Source organism: Miscanthus floridulus, chromosome 8 (assembly GCF_019320115.1).
Source record: "Miscanthus floridulus cultivar M001 chromosome 8, ASM1932011v1, whole genome shotgun sequence".
NCBI lineage: Eukaryota > Viridiplantae > Streptophyta > Magnoliopsida > Poales > Poaceae > Miscanthus > Miscanthus floridulus.
Genome location: NC_089587.1, coordinates 11,850,589 through 11,870,709, shown reverse-complemented (window position 1 = coordinate 11,870,709; position 20,121 = coordinate 11,850,589). Strand labels below are relative to the sequence as shown.

At 44.0% G+C, this 20,121-nt stretch overlaps 1 protein-coding gene, 3 long non-coding RNA genes and 2 pseudogenes across 4 annotated transcripts in view; 2 read left to right on the top strand and 4 right to left on the bottom strand.

Moving 5' to 3' along the window:
• Positions 1-20,121, bottom strand: part of LOC136468563 (uncharacterized) — a 269,843-nt gene that overhangs the window by 141,718 nt on the left and 108,004 nt on the right. The window lies entirely within an intron of this gene.
• LOC136475717 (uncharacterized) lies at positions 651-5,836 on the bottom strand. The gene is made up of 3 exons (XR_010763273.1): positions 5,706-5,836; positions 976-1,108; positions 651-892 (listed from the first exon to the last, which is right to left on the bottom strand). It is a non-coding gene; the product is annotated as an uncharacterized lncRNA (long non-coding RNA).
• Positions 2,845-5,088, top strand: LOC136475716 (receptor-like protein 3; annotated as a pseudogene).
• Positions 8,459-9,795, bottom strand: LOC136471107 (uncharacterized). The gene is made up of 3 exons (XR_010761925.1): positions 9,657-9,795; positions 9,168-9,255; positions 8,459-9,086 (listed from the first exon to the last, which is right to left on the bottom strand). It is a non-coding gene; the product is annotated as an uncharacterized lncRNA (long non-coding RNA).
• Positions 11,731-15,288, top strand: LOC136475715 (tyrosine-sulfated glycopeptide receptor 1-like; annotated as a pseudogene).
• Positions 17,035-19,285, bottom strand: LOC136471106 (uncharacterized). Its single transcript, XR_010761924.1, has 3 exons — positions 18,988-19,285; positions 18,072-18,511; positions 17,035-17,742 (listed from the first exon to the last, which is right to left on the bottom strand). It is a non-coding gene; the product is annotated as an uncharacterized lncRNA (long non-coding RNA).

Here is a 20,121-nt window from a genome sequence, read left to right as displayed (position 1 = left end):
GTATTTCATCTCTATAAAACTCATTTTACTTTCACAAAATTTTGATAATATCTCTCCCCATTAATATTGTGCGACGTTAGCATATTTGTTAAGTTTGTAGCTTATTTAATGCTCATAAAATCCTCCACTGAGACTAGCCTTAGGAATTATCAAACCTCTGATGTTTTCTACGAGCCACACATTTCAAATGTGACTCAGAACGATCATCATCTGTGAAGTTTCTCATGTTTTCTGGGAGTCACGCGTTTATTTCAAAAGTGACTTGAAATGACTAATACTAAGAATATATAGCATCACAAGATGTCGGTTTCTTCATGTCATGTACTGTGAGAATCCAGTAAACGAATCCCATGTTCCAAACATGTGCCAAGTTTGTTTTGACGGCTCCACCAAGCTACTACTATGATGAATCAATGCACAAGTTGGGCTGTTCACCAGAGGAAAAAAAAAGATAAGTAGACTGCGAACGGTAGAAACGAACGAACCAAGTATGCAGACTCATGCTCAAAAACAAAAAGTATGCACAGAATAGCAGAAAGGGGCGCAGCGCCAACTCAGGACTGGAGCATAAACATAAATAATACTTTGAATTCTGTAAGCATCCAAATCTGATGTGAGGAATCAGGGAGTACCATTAACTCAGGATTCTGTAATCATCCAAATCTGACAGTTCTTGAAGCATAAACAAAAAAGAATACTTTGAATTGAAGTTCCAGAAGTCTTCACACCGGAAATTTTTCAGCAGGATGGATGGCCGAGACTTCGGGGTCCCAGAAGTAACGGGGCCTAGCAATAGCAACAGGCTTGGTTGCAGACTCACAAGTCCCAAGTTTTTATCCCTTGCTGCATCAACATTTCTACAAAATCCAGTGGCCATAAAGGTTTATCTGATCTGTAGAAAGAATCAAGCTACTAATGAATATGTTGCCATATATATAGGAATATGTATAAGTATTACAGGCCATTGATCTGTACCTTCCGTCTCCGGCTGGCTGTCCAGTCCGGATACTTCTTAGCCGCCACAGGTTCGGACATTGCTATCAGGTTCAAACATTGCTCAAGCTCAAAAGTGGTGAGCGAGGGGAGGGAACTGATTGACGTAACTAAGCTGCAAAACAAACAGCTGCTAGACCTTTAGAAATTAGAATTGTTATTACCATGGACAAACTTGGTTCAACCTGCAGTTTTTTTTCACTTCCAAAAGATCAAATCTGTGGCGTTAGGCACAGCTCTGGCATAAGGAATTCAATAAGTATATTCTATAATACAAGAACTTGAGAGTTGAAGCAATTGGAGGATGGAGAAACTTGGTGTCGACTTAACAAGAAGCTGCAGCATGAAATCATTATTGATTGGTTGCTAGTCAAAGTTAAAATACTGGCTTTCTACAGCACACACACCAAAGGAAGGAGCTCAGATTTTTCTTCTGCAAGAGGATGGGACGGGATGAAATCATTATTTTTCTACAGCTCAGGGTCCAAACTATATGATCATAATTTGTAACGACATGATATAACCCCATCAGGGAGGGTCACTTAAACATGGTGTGTTGTACCCATAGCAGCAGACAGATATCATGTTGCATTTGAAAATATATAGGTGAATCAAGGAAAATGAAATGTGAAACCAAGTCTTCGACACATCTGGGAGTTAGTGGATGGAATTGTCACACAGCAGGATACCCATGGCCAGACCAACATCAATGGAAACTGTCCTCTACAGGTTCTTACAACAGCCTATGATGCTTACTTTCTAGGAACCATCAGCTTTGCCCCTTGGAAATGGATTTGGAAAAGTTGGGCTCCTATGAAGTGCAAGTTCTTTATTTGTCTAGCTATCAACAATAGGTGTTGGACCTCAGATCGGCTTGCCAAACGTGGACTGCCTCACCCGGCGGCCTGCCCTCTGTGTGATCAGGCTGATGAAACCATTCAGCACATTCTAGTTTCTTGTGTATTTTTGCTAGGGAGGTCCGGACTTTGGTTATCAGAAATTTAAACTTAGTTGCAGTGGTACCTCTGATCTCTACATGTCGTTTCCAGGGATAGTGGTGTAGGGCTAGGAGACTGGTCACCAAGGAAATGCGCAAGGGATTCAATTCTGTAGTTATTCTTGTTGCCTGGGAACTTTGGAAGCACAGGAATGCACATGTTTTTTTAGGAATTTCTCTGAACGTCTAGTTTGTTCTTCAAATGATAGAAGAGGAATGCCAATTGCGGTGTTTGTCTGGTGCTTCCGCTCTTCGGGAGCTTATCCTGAGGTCACTTGCTCCAAGCCCTTAGTGGCCTAGTATGGCAAGTTGGTTATGGTCAGGTTTTTATTTTATTTTCTTTTTCTTGCAGAGTATGTAGTGCGAGTTGGGTGTGCTAGGAAGGTTTTTTCTAGTCATCCTGTTTTTTCCCCTCTTAACAAAATGACACGCAGCTCTCCAGCATTGTTCGAGAAAAAAAAAAACAAGACTTCGATTTCAATCGATAATTTCAACAAAAAATTAGAATCTTTGAATAGACTACGATCAGATTCGTAAGTCTCGGTAAAACTTAAGCTAGGACGATGTGGACAATGCAACTACTTTGTATGCGTGATGATTGAAGCCTGGAATCTGGATTGAGGGCCCATTTGGGAGGAGAATCTCTGGCTTCCTATTGTTTTGGGAAGAAGAAAGAAAAACAAACTTCATAAGCAGTGTAGCCAAAATGAGGTCCAACTAAAGGCCTCATTTTTCTTTGAGTTGACTACGACTAGGATCTGTAAATAAACAAGATAAAAGCAAGAGACCCTCGCTTCTTCTACCTCATGCTCTTCCCTGATTACACCATTGGTACTTCATCTAGACAGGATACAATGCAGCCAAAACATTTTTCATACAACAAATGCAGCAGCAAATTAACTGTACCTTTCCTTGGCATTGCCATTCTGCTGCTGATTTCCTTGGCCACCCCAGCCAGTTCCCGCACAGAGCTGGAGCAGACGTCTCTCCTCCAGTTCCTTGTTGGGCTCTTGGAGGATACTGGCCTTGCCAAGTTATGGCAGGAAGGCACAGACTGCTGCAAAAGGGAAGGCATCGCCTGCAACAGAAACAGGGCGGTCACCCATGTCTCACTGCCTTCTAGGGGGCTTGAAGGGCGCATCTCACCGGCTCTTGGCAACCTCACCAACCTGGAGCATCTTAACTTGTCCTACAACTCTCTCTCCGGAGGGCTGCCGCTGGGATTGGTGTTGTCCAGCAGCATCATCGTCCTTGACATCAGCTTCAACCAACTCAAAGGAGACCTCAATGAGCTGCCATGTCCAACCCCAGGCCAGCCTCTAAAGGTACTTAACATTTCAAGCAACATGTTTACAGGGCAGTTTACATCCACAACATGGAAGGGAATGAAGAATTTGGTCGCACTAAATGCCAACAACAACAGCTTATCTGGGCAGCTTCCAGGTCATTTCTGTAACATATCACCATACTTGGCTGTTCTTGAGCTCTCTCACAATGGCCCCGTTCGCTTGGCTGATAAGTCATGGCTGAAAGTATTGTTGGCTGATTTGTTGTGACAGAAAAATATTGTCCGTTCGCTGAAAAAGTACGGATTATAAGACAAGCTCAGAGTACTCAAGGCTGGCGACAACAACATCAGTGGGACTCTCCCTGATGAACTTTTCGATGCTACCGCATTGGAATGTCTCTCTTTCCCCAGGAATGATTTACATGGAATATTTGATGGCACGCATATAGCCAAACTCACTAATCTTGTTATCCTTGATCTTAGAGGAAACAAATTCTGTGGCAAGATACCTTATTCCATAGGTCAACTCAAAAGATTGCAAGAACTTCATTTGGGCAATAACAACATGTCTGGGGAGCTGCCACCAACCCTGAGCAACTGCACAAATCTCATAACCATCTACCTCAAGAACAACAATTTCAGTGAAGAGCTTCCCAAGGTCAATTTCTCCAACTTCGAAAAAATAAAAATATTAGACCTTAGGAAGAACAACTTCAGTGGCAAAGTTCCAGAAAACATCTATTCATGTATCAAACTAACTGCGCTGCGTCTATCTTTTAATAATTTCCAAGGCCAGTTATCAAAGAGGCTAGGCAATCTGAAGTCACTCTCGTTCCTTTCACTTACTGGCAACAGTTTTACGAATTTGGCAAATGCACTTCAGATACTAAAGAGCTCCAAAAACCTCACCACCCTTCTTATTGGACTCAACTTCATGAACGAGACCATGCCAGATGATGAAAGCATTGATGGTTTTGAGAACCTTCAGGTTCTTTCCTTAAGTGGATGCTCATTGTTGGGGAAAATACCTTATTGGTTATCGAAGCTAACAAATTTGCAGATGTTACGTTTAGATGACAATCAACTAACTGGGCCGATTCCTGACTGGATCAGCAGCCTAAACTTCCTGTTCTATCTAGACATATCAAATAACAGTGTGACTGGGGGAATTCCTACAGCGTTAACAGAGATGCCGATGCTAAAATCGGAGAACACTGCGGCACCTTTGGATCCAAGAGTCTTTGAAGTACCAATTTATTTAGGCACATCACTTCAATACCGCAAGGTGAATGCTTTTCCAATACTGCTCGACCTAGGAAACAATAGTTTCACTGGTGTGATCCCTCCAGAGATCGGTCTCTTAAAAGAGCTCCTTTCACTTAATTTGAGCTTCAACAAACTATATGGGGATATCCCCCAATCGATCTCCAACCTCACCAACTTGTTGGAGCTTGACTTGTCAAGCAACTATCTAACTGGTGCAATCCCTGGAGCGCTGAACAATCTACACTTCCTTACTGAATTCAATGTTTCTTTCAATGACCTAGAAGGGCCTGTGCCGACCACAGGCCAGTTTAGTACATTTACAAATTCCAGCTTTGGTGGCAACCCGAAGCTCTGTGGCCCCATGCTTATTCAGCAGAGCAAGGTCCCGTGCCCACTGTGTATGAAAACCAAGGTGGCAGCAAGTCCATCTTCACAATCACCTTCAGTCTTTTCTTTGGACTAGGAGTGCTATATGATCAGATTGTATTATCCAGATACTTTGGCTAACCTCAATCAATAGAAATGGGCTACAATAATGTGCATGAGTTTTCAGACAAGCAGTTGGCGTAACTGAGCAGAGAAACAAACAGCTGCTACAGCTTTGTAATTGTATTACCAATTTACCATGGCCAAACTTGGTGGGATCTCCGGTATTTTCACTTCCAGATTCAGAAGATCAAATAAATGGCCCCAGGCACAGCTGTGGCATTAGGGGTTCAGTAAGTAATCTTTGATCCAAGAACTTTAGAGTTGAAGCAATTGGAGGATGCAGAAATTGGTGTGGACGCAACAAGCTGCAGCATGTAATAATTATTATCGATTGGTTGCTTGCCATTTGTCAACTTTAAAATAGTTGGTTTCTACGGAGACTCTTATTAGCTCGGAGTCCAAATTATGTACGATAATAATTTGTAAGAACATGATATAACCATATTGGTGTGTCGTGTTATTTTCCATCGCAGCAATCAGATATCATGTTGCATTTGAAATTATACAAGAGAGACGAGAAAAATGAAATGTGAAACCAAGTCTTCCATTTGAGTCAATAATTTTCAACAAATGATTGGAATCTTTTCGCAGACCTCGATCAGATCCGTAAAACTTAAGCTATGACGCGGACAATGCGGCTACTCCGTGTCCATGGTGATTAAAGTCTATTACCTTGGGAGCAGAGCGGAGGCCGCCGAACGCGCCACGCCGTCGGGCGCGTTGCCTGAGCCTGTACTCGAGCCCACGGCCACCGTACGCTGGAGCGTGTGCGCATGGGTTCCCCCCGCCGTTGCCTATCGCTCCGCTTGGAACTTGGGCGGTGGTTCGCCTGAAGGCTGAAGCGGTGAAGGCTGCGAAAGGAAACGATGAACTGGGCTGGGCCGTGGCCGGTGAGTGTCGGGATCCATGATACATGGGCTGTGTTTGGGTAGCATGTTTGGGCTGCAAAGCGAGTGGTTTGGGCTGGAATCTTACTGTAGGGAGCATTTCTCTCTTACTAAACCACGGTTTGTTCCCCTCAAAAAAAACTAAACCACTGTTTGTGCTCATCCGTTGCTCAACATATTTTTTAATTAACTTTGCAACCCAATATTTGTTTATAACTATCAACAAAAAAATGTCATAAAAAAATAAACCACAGTTTGTGCTCATCCGTTGCTCAACATATTTTTTATTTACTTTTGCAACCCAATATTTGTTCATAAATATCATAAAATTTTCTTAACACAATTTTCTAGCATAATTTCATATAGTAAATTTTACAAATAACATAACTCAAGGGCGGATCTAGCGGTGGGGTGGGTGAGGCTCAAGCCCCTCCTACCACCTCCATGACAATGGTGCCCCTCCTAATTTTTTAGACATAAAAAGGAGAAACGGGGCTCTAGAGGTTGAGGATGACTTCAGCGTTCAGCCCCCGCTTCCATTAAATCCTGGATCCACCACTGACATAACTTATACACATAAGTTTTTGTTGGCCAACACAATTACTTTACATAATTTTCGACAAACTTTTTGTTGTGAACAATTTTTTACAAACTTATGAATCAAAAAAGAAGACTATTCATAGTATATAGAAGAAAAAAATGGTTGGTTGATATAAAAATGGATAAAAGGAAGAATAAAAAGAAAAAAGAAAATGAGGAAAAAGTGATAACTACATAGAGCGGGGCCATGATCGTCGTCCGAATGACCGTCGTAAAATAGAATTAGTTAATATATAAAATGTCATTATGAAAAGTTGTATCAATATAGTTTAATATATGAAGCTCCCCTTTTCATTTTTTTAAAAGAAAACATCCTAGTCAAAGTTGTCATGATGAGATTATCTATAGAATTATCAAAAATATGTATTGAAAAAGGTAAGATACGAAGTGTGGTATTAAGTTTGTGTATAAAATTATGTCCATAAATTATTTTGAAAAAGTTATGATGAAAAGTTATAGTAATAAGTTTAGTCTTGCAAAATGTTAAAATTATGTCAATAAACTGTTTTGAAAAAGTTACGATAAAAAGTTATAGTAGCAAGTTTGGTCTCACAAAATATCAGGCACAAAAAAATTGAGTGTAACTTTCTAAAAATAGAAAGTTGAAGAAACAAATAATTCCTAGAAAGATAAATCACAGGCTGGTGTGCAACGAACGATCGTTAAAATGGAATACAGTGCACGGGTCAAGTGGCCACACATACCACTCCCACGTTCTAAACATGGTCTAATAAAGGCTTGGGCTTGCGCTTGACTTTTCAGTGTTCTACTATGAGATCCTGAACTCCCCTGATCGTGCTTGCAACCTTGCAAAAACAGGTTTGCTTATCCTCCTTCTATTCCCTTTGTGATTCTTTTTTCGCTTTGAGACATGATGTGTCATAAGTTGATAGCTGGACAACACGCTGAGTACGTAGACAACTTCTGTCTTCATCTGCTTGTGTAGGGTTTGATTTGTTCTATAAAAGAGGTGCAAAGGAAATAATTCACTTATAGCTGATGATACAAGAGCATCTCTGGTAGCTTCCTAATACTATCCCTCATTCCCATAAAACTATCATATTGGGAGAGATGGGGCAATTTCTTTTGCTCCAGTGGCTCCCCAAAAGCTCTCCCTTTCTCATCTTTCCTCAAATAAAGGGGTAGTTGCATCTCCCCTAATTGTGTTGGGGCCACAATATCTGTCCTCTTTTTCCTCCCATCCTCCATTCTGACAGGTGGATTCCATGTATTGGAGGATGTTATTGGTGATCTGCTGGAGCATCTTCGCCAATATTAAAAAAAAGTAGTATTGATGACCACCAATACTATTTTATTGGGGATGAGCTATTGGTGAGCTGCTAGAGATGCTGTAAGATGCCATCGATTCATAGATTGTAGCTTCCTTTAAATTGAGATTGCAAGCAAAACTCAATTGATGGGCATCACTGCAAGCCTACAACTTACGTGTTGCTAGCCTCTTATATAGGGAAACACTTTTACCAATTTCGCGACTTCGATGAATAGATGGCTTACTCCAATAAGCTGTTATTAGCAATAAACTATAGTAGTAGTTACACCGTTTGTTTTTATCGATATGATTAATTATGTTTGGGATACTATGTTACTAAAACTTGCGAACATGTGCTTATTCAGCTTGTTCGGGAGGCCGTATCGTATCGTGGATTATTTACTGCTGGCTGGTTTGGTGTGAGAGAAAAACACTGTTCCCGGCTGAAAATTTACGATCGTTTACGAGCAAGCGAACAGGCTGATTGTCTTTTACCGTAGCGTACTATTTCAAAGGAACATATTGTCCTTTTTTTTTACCGTAGCTCTAACACGGGCAATATATTATGAACCTTAATATCTCATTATATCCTTAAATACCAAGATATGTATTGCCTTTTGCTTGCTAGATTTGCATTCTGAAACATCCCGGCACAGAGACACGTTGGGTTGGGTATCGGTACGCCGTACGCACGCGCCTACGTACATGGCAGTACAGTACAGTACAGTACAGCCCGTTTTCACGTCACGTCGGACGTCGCCACCATCTCCCCCAATATTTCAGCCCGTTCTCAGAGTTGGGACGACTTTGAATCGGAGAAGGTAAGGCCTTTTAGACTTTCAGACTGATGATGATGAACGGAGCACGCACTACGTACGTACGCGATGGGTGGTAGAACACAAGAACGCGGCGCGGACGGCTGAGTGGCTGACGGGCGTGCGACGACGCGTCTTCTGGCATGTGTCGCGTCGCCGCCTCCCGGACGCCCGCCGGTTTGGCAGTCGTGAGTTGAGGGCTGTGCGCTGACCAGAGCGCGTCCACGCGCGCATGCCGCTCGTTGGAGCCTGGACGCGTACGGCACGCTGCGCGCTCCGTCCGATGGCGATCCGCTCACTGCCTTGACTTGACAGTTGCCACTGCCAGCCGTGGTCCGTGGAGTACAGCGGCCCGCTACCCGGTCTGGCTGGCTGCACCTGCACTCCAGAGTGCAAGCCGGCACTCGTACGCCAGCCCCTCGCACCATCTTCAGCTCCATCTCCCTCCCATGTTCCTCCAATTGCCTCTCCACCTGAATACCTGATGCATTGTGTTAAGTTACGATGTGTCTGAGTGAGGAAAATAAACAAACTGAGCGTGAATGCAAAGGAGCAGACAAACCAGGTACATCTGCACAAACAAATGGCCATAGGGACGCAACGCCTGCTCAGCAGATTGGTCGGCTCAGCCAGCTACATGATGTTCTGTTCTGCAATAATCAACACCACGAGAAAATAGTCAGTCACCCGTGATTACAGATAATCATACAACAGCTACTAAGAGCCAATATAAAATGTGCAATTGCGCACACTAATACTGTAACCAAGTAAGCATAATCATCAACATAATCTCAACCAATAAAAAAATACTTCCCCTCCGTTTCCGTTTGGGTTTATTCGACATCACCTTTTTTACCTAGCGATTTTGACTGTTCTGCATTAGGTCAGTAAATTATTGGTGACAGGTAAACCCAAACAGAGGGAAGTACAATATCACGATGACCACAGACAGGTAAACCAAAACGGAGGAAAAGTAAATTATTAAATTATTGGTGAAACGTAAACCCAAACAGAGGCAATTGCAAATACACGAGATTATTGGCATCACCACCTGAATGAATAAATTTGATAGGCCATGTTCACACTTCACAGTAGCACCAGCTTCCCAGCTCTCCATGGCTGTTACTTCCATTCCAGCGCTTTTGAATTCCAGTCAGCAACACCAGCCGAGGACCAAAGGTTCATCATATGCGCCTCTGGAACCTGGGCTATGGAAACAGCCATGCGCATCAGCCAGTCAGAAGAAAAGGGCATCAGGCACCAGCCACCAGGTCGCCCTCGCCCCGTCACCACCACCTCAATTGCTTTCTTATTTTCTTGCCTCCACTTGCGCCTAAGTTCAAACCATGTACACACCTTGACCGTCAACCGATGATTGCTCTAAATTGTAGGCGTCTTTCGGAATCATGCGCTTTGCATACTCTCAGGCCAATCGGGTCTTGCAGATGCAGATCTTCGGCAATTGTGGCTTTCAGAGATACGGACCTTTCCTGTTCAACAAAAGGGCGCATCGATTAGTGATTCTAATTTATTTATTTTTGTCTTAAACAGAGCGAAAAATGTGTTTTTTTGTTAGAGGGACCAACAATACAAAATTTGGTCAAATTCAAAAAAATTCAGTGCAGCCACTACTCACTTTTTCCTTTTTTCTTTTTTTTCCACCAAGGAATGTTATGTGGTGGACTTTGGACAAACATAAAGTCCCAACAAAGTACGTCGGCTCATTAAGGACATGTACAACAATGTTGTGACTAGTGTTCGAACAAGTGATGGAGACACGGATGACTTCCCGATTAGGATAGGACTACATCAAGGGTCAGCTTTGAGCCCTTATCTGTTTGCCTTAGTGATGGATGAGGTCACAAGGGACATACGAGGAGACATCCCTTGGTGTATGCTTTTCGCGGACGATGTAGTGCTAGTTGATGAAAGCCGGACATGAGTGAATCAGAAACTAGAGTTATGGCGGGAGACTTTGGAGTCCAAAGGTTTTAGACTTAGTAGAACTAAAACTGAGTATATGAGATGTGACTTCGACACTACTACTCGGGAGGAGGAAGATATTAGTTTGGAAGGTCAAGTAGTGCCTAGGAATGATACCTTTCGATATTTAAGATCAATGATACAGAGAGACGGGATATTGATAAAGATGTTAGCCGTTAGAATCAAAGCAAGGTGGATGAAGTGGCGCCAAGCATCTGGTGTCCTATGTGACAAAAGGGTACCACAGAAGCTAAAAGACAAGTTTTTATAGGACCGCGATTAGACCTGCTATGTTGTATGGTGCAGATTGTTGGCCTATGAAAAGACGACATATTCAACAGATAAGTGTCGTGTAAATGCGTATGTTGCGTTGGATTTGCAGTCATACAAGAAGGGATCGAGTTCGGAACGATGATATACGTGATAGATTAGGGGTAGCACCAATTGAAGAAAAGCTTGCCCCAACACCGGTTGAGATGGTTTGGACATGTCCAACGAAGACCTCTAGAGGCACCGGTGCGTAGTGGAATCCTAAACCAGGATAGTAACATGAAGAGGGGCAGAGGAAGACCGAAGTTGACTTGGGTAGAGGCAATAAAGGAGACTTGAAAGGATGGAATATACACAAAGACTTAGCCTTAGATAGGAGTGTTTGAAAAACAGTTATTCACGTGCCTGAACCTTGATTGCTTCTGCTGGGTTTAACTCTAGCCTACCCCAACTTGTTTGGGACTTAAAGGCTTTGTTGTTGTTGAGGGGGGTGGGGGGGGGGGGGGCCTTGCCCCCTCTGCCCCTGGCCAATTGAGGGGTTATACGAACGTGGCAACATAAATATTGTCAAACCAGGTAAAATGGTAAATCACAGCAGACTGTAGAAACTCAACAAGGATTGATTCCATGATGACTGGACAGAGGCAAATATTTTGTACGGCCAGGAAGCTTCGTCGGTTGGATTCCTACTGGACCATAGCAGGTAGCCACCAATGAAACATCTAGGTGTGAACAAGCGAGCTGATTTCTCTGTTGCATATAATAGAATCATAATGAAGACTTTGTTGTACCATCTAATCCTTGCCTCTATTTTTCTTTGTGGTGGACACTACTAGAAGGGACCAGCAAGATGGAACCAGCAGCCTGTTCTTCTACCTTATGTTCCTCCCCGGTTAGACCATTATAACTTTGTCTTGATTGGGCACAAATTAAGCATCTGGTTTCCATGCTAGTTTCAATAGGAAGCCATGCAGCCACTCCATTTTTCATACAAGAAATACAACATTAGTTTACCCCTACCTGTCCTTGCCGTTTCTCTTGTGCTGCTGCTCTCCTTGGGCACCCCCATCAGTTCTTGCACGGAGCAGGAGAAGAAATCTCTCCTCCAGTTCCTTGCTGGGCTCTCTCAAGATTCTGGTCTTGCCAAGTCATGGCAGGAAGAAGGCACTGATTGCTGCAAATGGGAAGGGGTCACCTGCAATGGAAACAAGACAGTCATTGAGGTCTCTCTGCCATCTAGAGGCCTTGAAGGAGCATCACGTCTCTTGGCAACCTCACCGGCCTGCAGCATCTTAACTTGTCCTACAATTCGCTGTCCGGTAACCTGCCCCAGGAATTGGTGTCATCCAGCAGTATCATTGTCCTTGACATCAGCTTTAACCAGATCAGTGGAGACTTGCATGAACTACCGTCTTCGACCTCTAGCCAACCTCTAAAGGTACTCAACATCTCAAGCAACTTGTTTTACAGGGCAGTTTACAATCGCAACATGGAAGGGGATGGAGAATCTAGTGGCGCTCAATGCCAGCAACAACAGCTTTACTGGGCAGATTCCAAGTCATTTCTGTAACATATCACCAAACTTTGCTATCCTTGAACTCTGTTACAACAACTCAGTGGCAGTATCCCCCAGGACTCAGTAATTGCTCCAAGCTCAAAGTGCTCAAGGCTGGCCACAACACCTCAGTGGGACTCTCCCTGATGAAACTCTTCAATGCGACCTTGTTGGAGCATCTCACTTTTTCCAGCAACGGTTTACATGGAATACTTGAGGGCACACATATAGCCAATCTCACTAATCTGGTCATCCTTGATCTTGGAGAAAATAATTTCAGCGGAAAGGTACTCGAGTCCCTAGTTCAGCTCAAGAAATTGCAGAACTTCATTTGGGCTACAACAGCCTTCTCTGGGGAGCTGCCATCAGCCCCTGAGCAACTGCACAAATCTCACAAACATCGACCTCACGAACAACAAATTCAGTGGAGAACTCACCAAGGTCAATTTCTCCAACTTACCCAATCTACAAATCTTGGATCTTATGGAGAATAACTTCAGTGGCAAAATTGCAGAAACCATATACTCATGCCACAAACTAACTGCACTGCGTCTATCTTCTAATAATTTCCATGGTCAGTTATCAGAGGGACTAGGCAATCTGAAGTCACTCTCGTTCCTTTCACTTACTGGCAACAGTTTTACGAATTTGGCAAATGCACTTCAGATACTAAAGAGCTCCAAAAACCTCACCACCCTTCTTATTGGATTCAACTTCATGAACGAGACCATGCCAGATGATGAAAGCATTGATGGTTTGAGAACCTTCAGGTTCTTTCCTTAAGTGGATGCTCATTGTTGGGAAAATTCCTTATTGGTTATCAAAGCTAACAAATTTGCAGATGCTATTTTTTACATGACAATCAACTAAATGGGCCGATTCCTGACTGGATCAGCAGCCTAAACTTCCTGTTCTATCTAGACATATCAATAACAGTTTGACTAGGGGGAATTCCTACAGCGTTTAACAGAGATGCCGATGCTAAATCGGAGAAGACTGCGGGCACTTTGGATCCAAGAGTCTTTGAAAGTACCAATTTATATAGGCACATCCACTTCAATACCGCAAGGTGAATGCTTTTCCAATACTGCTCGACCTAGGAAACAATAATTTCACTGGTGTGATCCCTCCAGAGATCGGTCTCTTAAAAGAGCTCCTTTCACTTAATTTGAGCTTCAACAAACTATATGGGGATATCCCCCAATCGATCTCCAACCTCACCAACTTGTTGGAGCTTGACTTGTCAAGCAACTATCTAACTGGTTCAATCCCTGGAGCGCTGAACAATCTACACTTCCTTACTGAATTCAATGTTTCTTTCAATGACCTAGAAGGGCCTGTGCCGACCACAGGCCAGTTTAGTACATTTACAAATTCCAGCTTTGGTGGCAACCCGAAGCTCTGTGGTCCTATGCTTATTCAGCACTGCAGTTCAGCTGGAGCACCTTTCACCCCCAAGAAAAAAGTAGATAACAAGACAGCTATATTTGCACTTGCATTTGGTGTATTTTTTGGAGGTATCGCCATCCTGTTAGTGCTAGCTCGCCTACTAGTCTTGTTACGGGGTAAGACTTTCACCACCATAAACAGGAGCAACAATAATAGCGATATAGAAGCAGTATCATTCAGCTCCAATTCAGGGCATTCGTTGGTGATGGTGCCAGGAAGCAACGGAGATGAAAACAAGCTCACATTCACTGACATTGCGAAGGCAACAAATAATTTTGGCAAGGAGAACATTGTTGGGTGTGGAGGTTATGGACTAGTATTTAAGGCCGAGCTACCTGATGGATCCAAATTTGCAATTAAGAAGCTCAACGGTGAGATGTGCCTTGTGGAAAGGGAGTTCACTGCTGAGGTTGAAGCACTCTCCATGGCTCAGCATGAAAATCTTGTGCCACTGTGGGGTTATTGCAATCATGGAAACTCTAGGTTCCTCATATATTCTTTCATGGAAAATGGCAGTCTGGATGATTGGCTTCACAACAGGGATGATGATGCTAGCACATTTCTTGACTGGCCGACGAGGCTGAGGATTGCCCAAGGAGCAAGCTGTGGTCTTTCCTACATCCATAATGTCTGCAAGCCACACATTGTGCATCGTGACATAAAATGCAGCAACATACTGCTTGACAAAAAATTCAAAGCTTATGTTGCAGATTTTGGGCTGTCAAGACTGATCCTGCCCAACAAAACTCATGTTACGACCGAGCTAGTTGGCACTCTTGGTTACATTCCCCCTGAGTATGGGCATGGGTGGGTGGCTACTCTGAGAGGTGATACATACAGCTTTGGAGTTGTCCTACTTGAGCTCCTCACAGGATTGCGACCTGTTCCAGTCCTGTCAACGTCAAAAGAACTTATCCCGTGGGTGCTGGAGATGAGGTCTCAGGGAAAGCAGATTGAGGTCCTGGATCCAACACTCCGTGGCACAGGGCATGAAGAGCAAATGCTGATGATGCTAGAAGTTGCTTGTAAGTGTGTGAACCATAACCCTTCCATGAGGCCATCTATAATGGAAGTAGTCTCATGCCTGGAAAGCACCAATGCTGGTCTGCAGAAGCAAAAGTCAGCCAAGACATAGCAGTTACCATCCAGTTACACATGATGGTACTGCAGTTCGGTGAATAAATAGAGTAGATATACTTTTCACTAGAGGTACCAGTTTGAGTTCGGCTAGTATTACACTACATTCTGTACAGTTTCTTGCACATTATAAAAAGTAGATTATGAGGAAGATAAGTACCCATCCCCCACCTACTTTTTTTTAAGTACTAGTAACATGTATGCTCTGATCAGTTTGTAGAAGTATTGTGGAAAAGCAAAAGCAAGTGTAAAACGAATGTGCTTTCTGAGTTGTTACTAGCTCAAGTACTGGTACTAATGCATTAGATGTTGTGATCACTCAGTTATTGGCTATGATGACCAAAGTTCTGAAACCACTAGAATGGATTGGGAATGCAGAGCGAGTAAATAAAAAAAACGTCTGGTTAAAGTATGAAATGGAGTGGCAGCATAATACGTAGCACAACGTTTGGTTTTGAGACGATCACTAATGGTGTGTTTGGTTTGTGGAATACCCATGCTTCAAGGTGGTGCATCATGATTTCATTCCACGAATTTGGTGGAATCATCCCATTCCTCATGCATATACTAATTATTAGCTTGTGAGGAATGAGGTGGTGATAGATTAACCCATTCCATTCCAGAAACCAAACAAAAAAAAAGTGAGGAATGAGTAGATGATGGACCACCTCGTTCTTCAAACCAAACACACACTAAATGAATCTCGACATGGATTTAGATTGTGCGAAGTACCACTGTACCTGTACTAAGTAGGAGTAACCATGCACGCAGAAGTTTGACCCGGCGAGGAAACCAGGTCCTTGCAGCACGCGGCCGCGCGCCCAACGTCCTCGACCTGCTCGACGCGCCCATTCACACGAGGCATGCGACAGCCACCGTACCCGTCCATGGAGCCCTCAAGTGACGGGTCCTGGCGGCGGCATTTCCACGAACACCCTGAGCGCGCGGCTTCTGAAACGGCGCCGACGCCTCGCCGCGTTCTCCGGTCCCCGGGATCGGCATTGCGTCCTACAGCACTGGGCTTGGCACACACGCGGCCGAGTGGGAACGAGCGCCCAACGCGAGGCGGCGAGGACACGTTGAGCTGGTGTTGGAGGTGGACTGGTCAGGGACGAGAGAGGAGCTAGTGCAGAGTGCAGAGTGCAGAGTTCGCTAGTAGGCCTGACCGATAACCCAGTCATGGGTCCGAACTCCGAAGGTACCCGCGCCGGCGCCAGCGCCGCGCCTAGTGTAATTTGGTAGATGCCCAGTTGAGCGAGACGCGCGGCGATTGGGTTGCGGCTTGCCGGCGACCGCTGACGGAAGCGCGGCCTCGATGGCCGCCATGACGCCCCGGAATAAGCACTGTTTTACAAAAATCCCCTCCTGTTTTAGTGTTTTTGGTCAGGATTTTTTTTTGAAAGTTTGGGTCAGGATTTTTTTTTTAAAGTTTGGGTCAGGATATTTGGTAGAAGACCCTCGCATTTTACAAGATACCTTATTGTGAATTTCGACTAAATAATATTTTACATAGAGAGAAGTCTAATTTTGATGACATGTGCTAAGGAAAAAAAAGATAGAAATTGCTAAGTTTGATGGCTTGACCAAGGTTGTCTAGCTAACTACACACCATGTGTAAAGTTTGGATAAAGTTGAGCCCAACAATCACACTTCAAGCTATATACTCATGACGAAGTGGTCAATAGTAAGACGACTGGAGGCCGGTGCGAGGATAGATAAAAGAGGGTGAGGACGGGGGAGGCGATGTGGAGACTGGAGAGCGACGCGTGGATGTGTGGTCAACAATCAATTTTTTTGAGAAAGAGAGGCTGGAATCCTCTTTGGTAAAGCATGAGGTAACCGCACGAGGAACCGATTGAACCCAAAAGCATGAAAAAAATTAACGGCAATAGGCGATCAAAACTGCTAGACGGCAAAACATGATACGTTACATTCACACGAACGCCCTAGCCGTTCTCCAGTTCATCACTCGTAGATCTATCACCCATTGCAGATCTACTAATGTGTAAAGTTAAGATAAAATTGAGCTCAGAGATCACAGTTCAAGATATATTCATGAGGAAGTGGTCGACACTAAGACGACGTGGAGATTGATGCAGGGATGGACAGAGGGGGCAAGGACGGGGAGGCAGCATGGAGGCTGGAAAGCGACACAGGGATGTGTGGTGAGTACCATTTTTTCGAAAGAGACTGGGAGCTCACCCCCAAAGGGTGTGGTAATTGCATGGGAAACCAATTGAATCCGTAGGGAAGAGAAAATTGACGGACAAAAGGCAGTCAAAACTGCCATATAGCAAAACATGATACGTCGAATCCACACGCGCCCTGGTCATTCTCCAAATTATCACTCATTGTAGATCTACTAATGTGTAAAGTTACGATAAAGTTGAGCCCAAAGATCATAGTTGAAGATATATTCATGAGGAGGTGGTTGATACTAAGACGACGTGGAGATGGGCGCCGAGATGGACGGACGGGGACTCCGGCCACATCCAGTTCGTGCAATGAGCGCGCTGACCGACCGCGTGGAGTTGGAGTTGGAGTGGGAAGGCCGTGTCGTCCACGCGCATGCCGTTCCCGTGGCTTCTGCATCTTCCTGCCGTGCTTCCACTGATCCACTCCATCTATATGTCTGGCTGCAGGAAGCCAAGAGCCCCAGCCGACACGGCAGCCACTCGCTCCTCAGCTGCTCTGCTAACAGGTTCCTCTGCAATTGGCTCTGGACCTGGTAGATTATGAAACCCTGCGAAAAATAAACAAATAGAGTGTGAATGGAAGGAGCAGAGCAGACAAGATCCAAAGTGTTCTTCTAAGAAAAAGACAGAGAAAGGGACGCAGCGCTAGCTCAGCTAAGCAGGCCTCTAAAAGCCTCGACAGTGTTTAGTGCTATCCACTTGCTGTTCTGCAGTCTGTCCACGAGAAAATAGTAGCCACCCGTGATGACAGATAATCATACAACGACCACTATGAAATGTACAACTGCACCCACTAACCAAGCAATCAGTCATCGTCAACATGAACATGATCAAGATGTATTGAAAAAAAAAAACACGAGATCTTTAGCATCACTACCTGAAAATTTTCGATAGGCCATGTTTCACAGCAGCTTGCTTCAGGCACTCCACTCTCCGGGGCTGCTTCAAATCTCAGTCTGCCAGTCCTCGTGCACACGCTGCATGCCCCGTTTACTTCCAGCCAGAGCCGAGGTCCATCACGCACATGTGGAACAGGGGAGGGGGGCATGGGAAATAGCCGCGAGCGTGCACATTACTGCATCAGCTGCAAGGATAACAGAAAGTAAACGCCTCGGGCCGAGGCGGCTAATCAGACGAAGAATAGTACACCAGGTCGCCCTCAACTACCACCACCATGTTGATACCTTGACCGCGGCGCTGATGATTGATCTAAATTATGTGCCTTTTCATGTTCACCAAATAGGGTGTAGGACATGCGATGCCAGATCCTGAGATAAGGTAAATTCATGCAGGCTCTGTGTTGACTGTAGAGTGAATCTGGCAAAATAGGTTATGTCAGATCAGGTAAATCATGCCACGCTGTAATAATTCAACACAGATTGATTCAAGGATGACTAGAAAAAGACAAATATTGTGCGAACAGGAAGCGTGGTCAGTTGGACTTCTTAATTGATCACAGAAGGTAGCCACCAAAGAAACGCCAAAGTGCTAACAAGCGAGCTGCTGTGTGTACTTCATAAAATACAATCAGTATGAGGAAATTGTTATAGCATCTAATCCTTGACTCCATTTTTTCTCTCTGCTAACCACGCCAAGAAGGGATCCGAAAGATGGAAGAGAGGGCTTCCTCCTCCTCCTCCTACCTTATGCTCTTCCCTAAACCCTGATTAGACCATTTGGTGCTGCCTAGGAAGGACACAGGTTCAGCATCTGCTTTCCATGCTTGTATCGAAAAGAAGCCATGCAGCCGCTCCATTTTTCATACAACAAATACAGGAGTAGATTACCCATACCAGTTCTTGCCATTGCTCTTGTGCTGCTGATCTCTCTGGCCACCCCCACTAGATCCTGCACAGAGCAGGAGAAGACGTCTCTCCTCCAGTTCCTTGCTGGGTTCTCGAAGGATTCTGGTCCCGCCAAGTCACGGAAGGAAGAGGGCACTGATTGCTGCAAATGTCAAGGGGTCACCTGCAACGGTTACAAGGCGGTCACTGAGGTCTCTCTGCCATCTAGAGGCCTTGAAGGGTCAATCAGACCATCTCTTGGTAACCTCACCAGTCTACAGCACCTTAACTTGTCCTACAACTCTCTGTCCGGTGTCCTGCCAATAGCAGTGACGGATCTACAGGTATGCCGTGCGATTGAGCCAATGCGTGGCATGCGTATTGCACCTCGCGCACTTGGAACGGGCCGACGCGCGCACGAGTAGATTCACCTACCCGCCTCATGGTCACCTACAACTCGATAGAAGAGACACATCGCATGCAGTGACGCCCACAAACGAATACTCCCTATTGGAAGGACTCGTGGAGTAAAGACTATAGTTGTGGCGTTGTTATATTTGTATATATTGTAGTGAGATTGATCAACATCAATATCACATGAGTGCGAGTTATATTCGTATTGTACTTCATGCAATTTTTCAACTTTGTACTCCTACGTCAACGGCGTAGTTTCGTATGACACGGTCTCCTAAATTATGTTGTAAAAATTTATTTATTTTATATTATATTATTGATATTTATGAACTTATGATAATTAAATAGTACATTTAATTACAAATCTAACAGTATCAGAATTTTCCAATTTGCATTATAATAATTCAAATTTGTTAGTTAAATATTGGTCAAAGATATTAAAGTTCGATTCTTGATATATGTGTGCGCCTTATAAAAAAATAGAGGAACTAATCTATAAATTGAAGACTTATCATATTTTTTCTTGCTTATATGCCGAATTGAGTAGCAAATTTTTATAACTGTTTATCGAGTTGGTAAATAGATTTTACCAAAATACATGTAAAATTTTGGTATGGCATACCCTTTAAGAAAATCCTAGATCCGCCACTGGCCACTAGCAGCAGCATCGTCCTTGACGTCAGCTTCAACCACCTCAGTGGAGATCTTCATGAGCTGCCTTCTTCAACC